The sequence below is a fragment of the Alligator sinensis genome, unplaced genomic scaffold (genome assembly GCF_000455745.1).
Source record: "Alligator sinensis unplaced genomic scaffold, ASM45574v1 scaffold1093_1, whole genome shotgun sequence".
Taxonomy (NCBI): domain Eukaryota; kingdom Metazoa; phylum Chordata; order Crocodylia; family Alligatoridae; genus Alligator; species Alligator sinensis.
This window is the reverse complement of record NW_005842538.1, coordinates 399,349-406,315: the sequence shown is the minus strand read 5'-3', so window position 1 is coordinate 406,315 and position 6,967 is coordinate 399,349.

Genomic DNA, 6,967 nt, shown 5'->3' with positions numbered 1-6,967 from the left:
TCAGCAGGTGCCAAAGCTTTAACTTTGGCCAGTGTTAAACAGTGGGGGGTATGTGCTACAAAGCACATCTGAGACAAATAGCCTGAGGGGTGCTTGCATGCCCTCTAAGTTAGCTACAGTGCCTAATTTTTAGGCACATGCTCAGCTGGTGTGAAAGGATGGGGTATGCTTCTCTGGCCTTAGCATGGGAGCAGTGTAGGCATGGCATGTGTTTCCTTATTAATGTGGAAGTTAGTACAAGGAAAAATAACATGGGAGGATATTATAAACCAACCGCTAATAAAAATCCAGGCAATTATTTAGTATCTATAAATAAACTAGGAAGTGTTACAAAGGATGGCAAAAAATCTTAAATAAAATTTTGTATGGGTGATTTTCGAAATGACATCAGAAACGCCATACCACAGCATTATATTATCATATAAATGCCAACTCTAGCTTCTGTGTTAACTGATCTGACGGTGTTAGTGCTGCACATAATTATTTTCATGTTTATGATCTTAGCAAGAGCTACTGCGAGGATCACCATATTTTTTGTTATAACACCACATCGTAGCTCCCTAAAACATTCTCTTTTTCTTCCTCTTTGTCTCTTAATGCTAAACCTCTTTGTGCTTGCTTTCAGTCCAAATAGAATAGTTCTGTGAAAGTTTAAGCAAGATTAAATTATTAAGAGTATGGATACAATATTGTTCTATGTGTTTTCCTTCTCCCAATAGCTTGAACCACAACTATGATTTGAATTATGAAATTTAGTGCGTCAATAATATTGAAAGAGAAGTATTCACTCTACCAACCCCACAAAAAGGGGTTCAAAATTATGCTGATACACTTTTTTGCAAATATTGTTCTAAACATGCTTTTTTCTTTGTGTTTATAGGGCTCATTTGTTTGTTTTTTCAACAGTATAGTGCCTGAGTACTCGACTGACATAAATGAACTTACTTTTGCAAACATCCCGGTCTGGCAGAGAAATATTCCTCTTCACAAATGTGAAAGGGAGGCTCAGAGAAGCTGATTAAACCTGGGCAACAACTTTTTTGTCATACCCCCTTTCTCGCAACCCACAAAATTCGGGTTTGAGTCATTGGAATGAGTTTGCTAATTTGTGCTGAATTTATCATTATTTTTGGGAGAAAGGTTTGGGGCGGGGAGAGAAGGAAAATAAATGTTTTAATTTGAATTAATTTTTCAGTGTTAAATGATGTTTAATTTAGTTTAATTTTAATTTCATTAAAGAAATTTTAATACAAAACTTCAGCTGAAAGATACATTTAGTGTTTGGGTTGAATAAAATACTTTATTCAACCTGAAATGAATATTCGTCAACTTCCTTTTTTCCTTGAAACCAGAAAAAAATACTAGTAATTTGGATTGTTCTACAATGATTTTTATTTCTAGTTTTTTGATTTGGCCATCAAACTCAAAAGTCAGTTATTTTTACAGATTTGTGTATTGCCTTAGGTCACACAGGAAGTCTAAGGTAACGTTAGAATAGAATCCAGTTGTTCTGAATCATAGTTTAGTATCTTGACCTTAAGATCCTCCTTCCCGTGGCACTTCAGGCACTGTTCTCTTCACAGGTTCATTACTTCAGTATAAGGTATTTTTACCTGTATATATGTGTATAATGTTGCCTATAGCTATGCTATACATGTCATACATAACTAGAAAAATGTGTATCTCTTTCATCTTCAGTGCGTGTGGCTCCAATTGTATGACATTTATCCATGTAAAATCACTTAGATTGTCCAAATTCTCTTACTTGCATGATGAAAAGATAGCATTTCAAATTACATCATCCTGTACATTAAATTTGAACCAGACTTTGTTATCATGCAAAGCTGTTACGTTATGTTGCTAGTATGGCTCATAGGACACGTCCACACATGCAAGCATGTACGCTTGCAGCAGCTCAAATAGAAGCGGTGCAAATTTGAGCCGGGGCTTTTTGCCTCAGTGCATGTGCTGGGACATGCACTTTGTTGTGGAGCAAATGATGCCACTTGGGGCAAAATAACCCTGCCTCGCTCCTTCCAGATCTGCAGCCAGGGGGAGCTAGAGCTCGGGGCCAGCACCTGTGCTGTCCCCAGCAGTATAAAAAGCTGCCCTGTCCTGGCCCCACCAGTACAAAAACCTGCCCTGGTAAGCAGCTCAGGGCTACTCGCTCTCTGGATCCCAGCATCCCAAATCCATTTTTAAAAATATCCCAGGATCCATGTTTTTCCACAGTTAACATAAAAGACCATTCTACACACACATATCTAGACAGAGAGAGAGAGAGAGAGAGCGATCAGTTGGGCAATGCTTTATTGGTATATTTACAATGTTAAAGCAATGTGGAAGCCTACCAGTGTCTCTATCATCATGATAAAATACATTCTAAATACCTATATGTGTTGATGTGTACTTTTGGTTTTCTTTGCACATGATGGGTGTGTGATCGGGGGATGTGGTGTTTGCAGGAAGGGGGTGGGAAAGGCTGTGGGGGAAGGCAGCTGGGTGTGAAGGTGTGTGTGGACAGATATGGGTAGGTGTGGGGTGATTGCTGGGGAGACTGTGGGTGTGGGGGACCTTGTGGGGGGGCTGCTCAGGAGGGGTGGGTCCCCCAGCCCCCACAGGGTGCAGCCCCCCCACAGCACATGAAATGCCACCCCCACTGGGCCCCAGCTCCCCCCTGGAGGGCCACAGCTCCTATCCCTCACAGGGCCCCAGCCCTGCTGCCTAGGGTCCCAGGCACCCTGGAGGACCACAGCTCCCCCTCCCCCACCCAGGGCCCCAGGCACCCTGGAGGGCCCCAGCCCCCCCCAACCAGAGCCCATAACTTACTTTTAGCAGCAGCAGCAGGAGTGGGGCACTCTGATCCATGGTGGCAAGACCCAGCATGACACGTGGGGACCACGCGCTGGGCCCATCTGGGTGCTGGGGCCTCTCTGTTGCTGGGCTGGGCCCTTGGTGGCAGGACCTGCTGCCCTTGGGGCCCCTCTGCCGCCCAGCTGGGCTGGCCCCTTGGTGGCAGGACCCAGTGCAGCGCACAGGGACTATGTGCCAGGCCCAGCTGGGTCCTGCCGGCCTTGGGGGTCGCTGTGCCACCCAACCAGGCCGGGCCCTTTGTTTGAGGGGGGCAAGAGGCACGTGTGTGCTTGTCTGGACATGCCATAGGGTGTAGATCATAAATCTCATGTCATAAATCATTATGAAATAACTTAAAACTACTGAAAAAGCTATAAAAATGACATATTGCCTGGGAACTGACATCCAAAGGTCCTGTTTGTCAAAGAAACAAGGAAAGATTTTTTAACCTTCTATGGAAATTAGAGAGATAGTGGGATGATAGGAAAGAATTGCTTGCATATAACACTATCCATGTAAAAACAGTAATAAAGAAGAGGACTGCATGAATAAATCCAGCTGTACAAAGGTGCTTGAGACATTTATGGTCTATTGATTTTAAGCACCTGAAAACTGGGGGGAAAAAGCCCCCAAACAAGAAAAGACTAATTTAAGCCAAACTGGGCATGTCTACATGTGCTCAGTATTGCCTTGTAACTAATCTGCTGCAGAGGCTGGGTGAGAAGTTAAGGTAGCATGCCATGGCACAAAGATGTGTATAATCTGGGAGCAGAGAGGGAAGAACTGGGAACATCCATACAATATAGCATACTGACCTCATCTCAGAGTAATAGTGTTTATGGTACAATTAGAGTAAAAAAAGCTTCCCACTCCATACCATTGTCCAACAGAAGAAGATGCTTACATGGAAGTTTAGAGCAATTTTGTCTAATTTACAGGCATGCCACAAATTGGCCCTGTATCCTCCCCAAATGCCACTCTGACCCTCTTCTTCTGCCTGATCTGCTGCTTTGCTTTCTGCTTCCTGCTCTATCTGGTGCTGTGCTGCCCATTCCATCCTGGAGCTGCTGTGTACCACATACACTACAGGGTACCATGAGATGTTTACTGTGGAGCTGCCTAAATAGCTCCACAGTTAATGTCTTGGTGTCTACACATGCACGGCTATTAGGCTGAAGTAAACTAATAAATTCCATAGCAGACTGGTATTTGTAAATACAAGTACTAGCTTGCTGCAGAGTTTGTTCATGTGCAGTAATGCCTGTGTAGATGCTGACGCAGCTGGCTGTGCCATAAGGGTGCTTCAGTGTGGGGGCTGCCTGTTAGCTAGCCCTGCACTGGAGGACTCTTGTGCCCCAACCAGCCCCTGCACAGCACGCTGAACCAGGTTGAAGCAACCCTGGTCTCGCGGGCTGACCCCTCATCCCCCTGCCAGCCAGGGCTGCTCTGACCCAGCTCAACATGCTGTGGTCCTGGGCGCTTGTGTAAATGTGGTGCCCAGGAACAATAGCATGCCAGTGTTTATTGCATCTCATTAATATGTATGTGTAGATGTGCCCACAGAGGTTGCCCATGTCATTGGTGGTACGCAGTGCTGCAGGTTGGCCACCCCTTGTTTAGAGGCTAGGATGCTGAACTGGGGCTTGACAGACCTAGGCTCATTTTCTAGCTCAGTCACAAAACTACCCGCTATCTCTACTAATCTCCCTACATATCACAGGCAATAACAGACCCTATTTCCTTTTAAATGGTTTTGCTCTTCCACTATTTAGCCTACTGCACTTCTCTTGATTTGATGTCACTGCTAATAACATCTCTCTGCTTCTACTTCACAGCTCTCCTCCTTTCCTTAAAACAAACTGTTTTTACTTGCACATGGAGCTTTATAAAACTATTGTTCTCTCTTTTGTTTAGGTTAAACTATATCTGCTTCTTTCCCAGACCTGAAGAAGGGAAATTTTCACGTGAAACCTTGTCTAACATCTCTGCAGTGTGTGCTACAGTGATGTAGTGATCACATGGGTCTACATGTGATCACCAGCTACTTTGCCATAGCAGCCTGCTCTCTCGCAGCAGTGTGCCGCTATGGTGACGTAGCAGCGAACTCTACTCATGTGCCACATGCATGGCGCAGTAACTGCCTGTACTGCATCTGTACACCCAAAAGGAAGTATTAAAGAACAGCGCCATAGCAACGTTGCTGTATGGCGACATGTAGATGCACCTGTATATATGTATGTGTGTGTGTGTGCATATGCCACGGCCTCCCATATTTGTGAGAGACCCTGAAGCCAATTTTGCATGCAGCTGCTTTCTCCTCCTGATCTACTCAAATACATTGATGACATATCTTTGTATAGACATATGGGAAGGAATCTCTCTCTACAGTGATTTATTAGGGTTTAATAACTTCCATCCCTCCATCAGACTAACTCTGGAATATCCCACCCAGTAAATTCATTTCTTAGATACAATTGTGAAGGTTGGCAATGGACCCAAATGCCTTCTGTGCCCCAACATCAGTACAGACCACATTATCACTGGAATGAATAATAAGCAGTTTGCAGACAAGGTTGTTTGGGTGAATCTGATATCTTTTATTAGACCAACTAAACAGTTGGAGAACAAGTTTTAAGCAAGCTTTTGGATTCAAAAACCCTTCATCAGGCTAAGAAAGTTTCAGCAGTTGGTGTGTGCTCTTCCTGGATGGAATGAAAAGTAAAGAAGCCAGAGGCTGGGCTGGTACACATACAAGACAGACAGTCAGTGAAAATGTAGATTGAGGAGTCAGTGGGTGAGAGGCAGGCTGGGTGTGGGGGAGGGAAGGGGGATGAATAGTGGAGAAGTACCTGGGAAGGCAGGTTATAATGTGTCATAAATCCAATGTCTATATTTAGTCCATGATTTTTAGTATCCAGGAGGTTGATGAAGTGGAGTTCATAGGCTCATCTCTGGGAAGTGTTTTGGAAGTTTTCTTTGAGGATCAGGACTGAGAAATTGGAGAGAGAGTGGTTTTCTCATAAGAAATATGCCCCCACAGGTAATTGGGTATTCCTGTCTGTGATAGATTTTTGGTGTGCATTCATTCTGGTGCGCAGTTGTTGTTTGGTCTCTCCTACGTATTTTCCATCATGGCATTTGGTGCATTGGATGAGATATATCACATTTCTGGAGGTGCAGCTGTAAGATCCGGGAATGCTGATGGCTCTGTTGTGGGGTGTAGTGATTGTGGGGGTGGTGGAGATGTGTTGGCAGATTTTGCACTTTTTGTCATGGCATGGTCTGGATCCATTTGGTGTGTTCTGGGTCTGTGGAAGTTTGCTTCTGGTGATGAGGTTGGCGAGGTTTGGTGCTTGTTTGAAAGCTAGGATGGGTGGCTCTGGGAAGATCTCTTTAAGAATAGGTTTCGTTGAATCAATCCTAAAACCACTCATCACCCACAGAGCAAGTTTTGTCCAAGACACTACAGACTTTCTATGGAAACTTAAAAACATAGACCACCTTCCCAGCAACACCCTCCTAGCCACCATGGACGTTACCAGCCTATATACCAACATCCCACACCAGGATGGCATAAAAATTGTCCTCTAACTATTTTAGTTGGTCTTATAAAAGATATCAGATTCACCCAAAGAACCTTGTCTGCCTATGTCCTTAGACCAACACGGCTACAACCTACCTCCCTGTAATAAGCAATGTAGCATCCAAAGTTCATCCACTTGCAACTCCATCAATACTATATAGGGCATCACTTGCTTACAGTACTCCTCTGCTGTCTAGATTGGACAGGCAGGATGATCTCTATGTGTAAGAATGAATGAACACTTTTACCTCTCTGAATATTACATTGCTTAGCTCAGGATTGCTGTTCTCAAGGAGCAACATTTTAAAAACCAGTTTGAATGGGAAACTGCAGAACAAGAAATCATCCACAGACTGGATTGTGTTAAGTATGGTTTAAACAGGGACTATGGATTCTTATCCCATTCCATGGATTAGCAGGGATCAACGAGGGCTACTTCCACATAATGACCCCTGGTAACATCTCTGATGGCCAAGAGATCCTACATTGACAAAAACGTCAAAGTGCACAAAGATAGAGATACGGATTCCA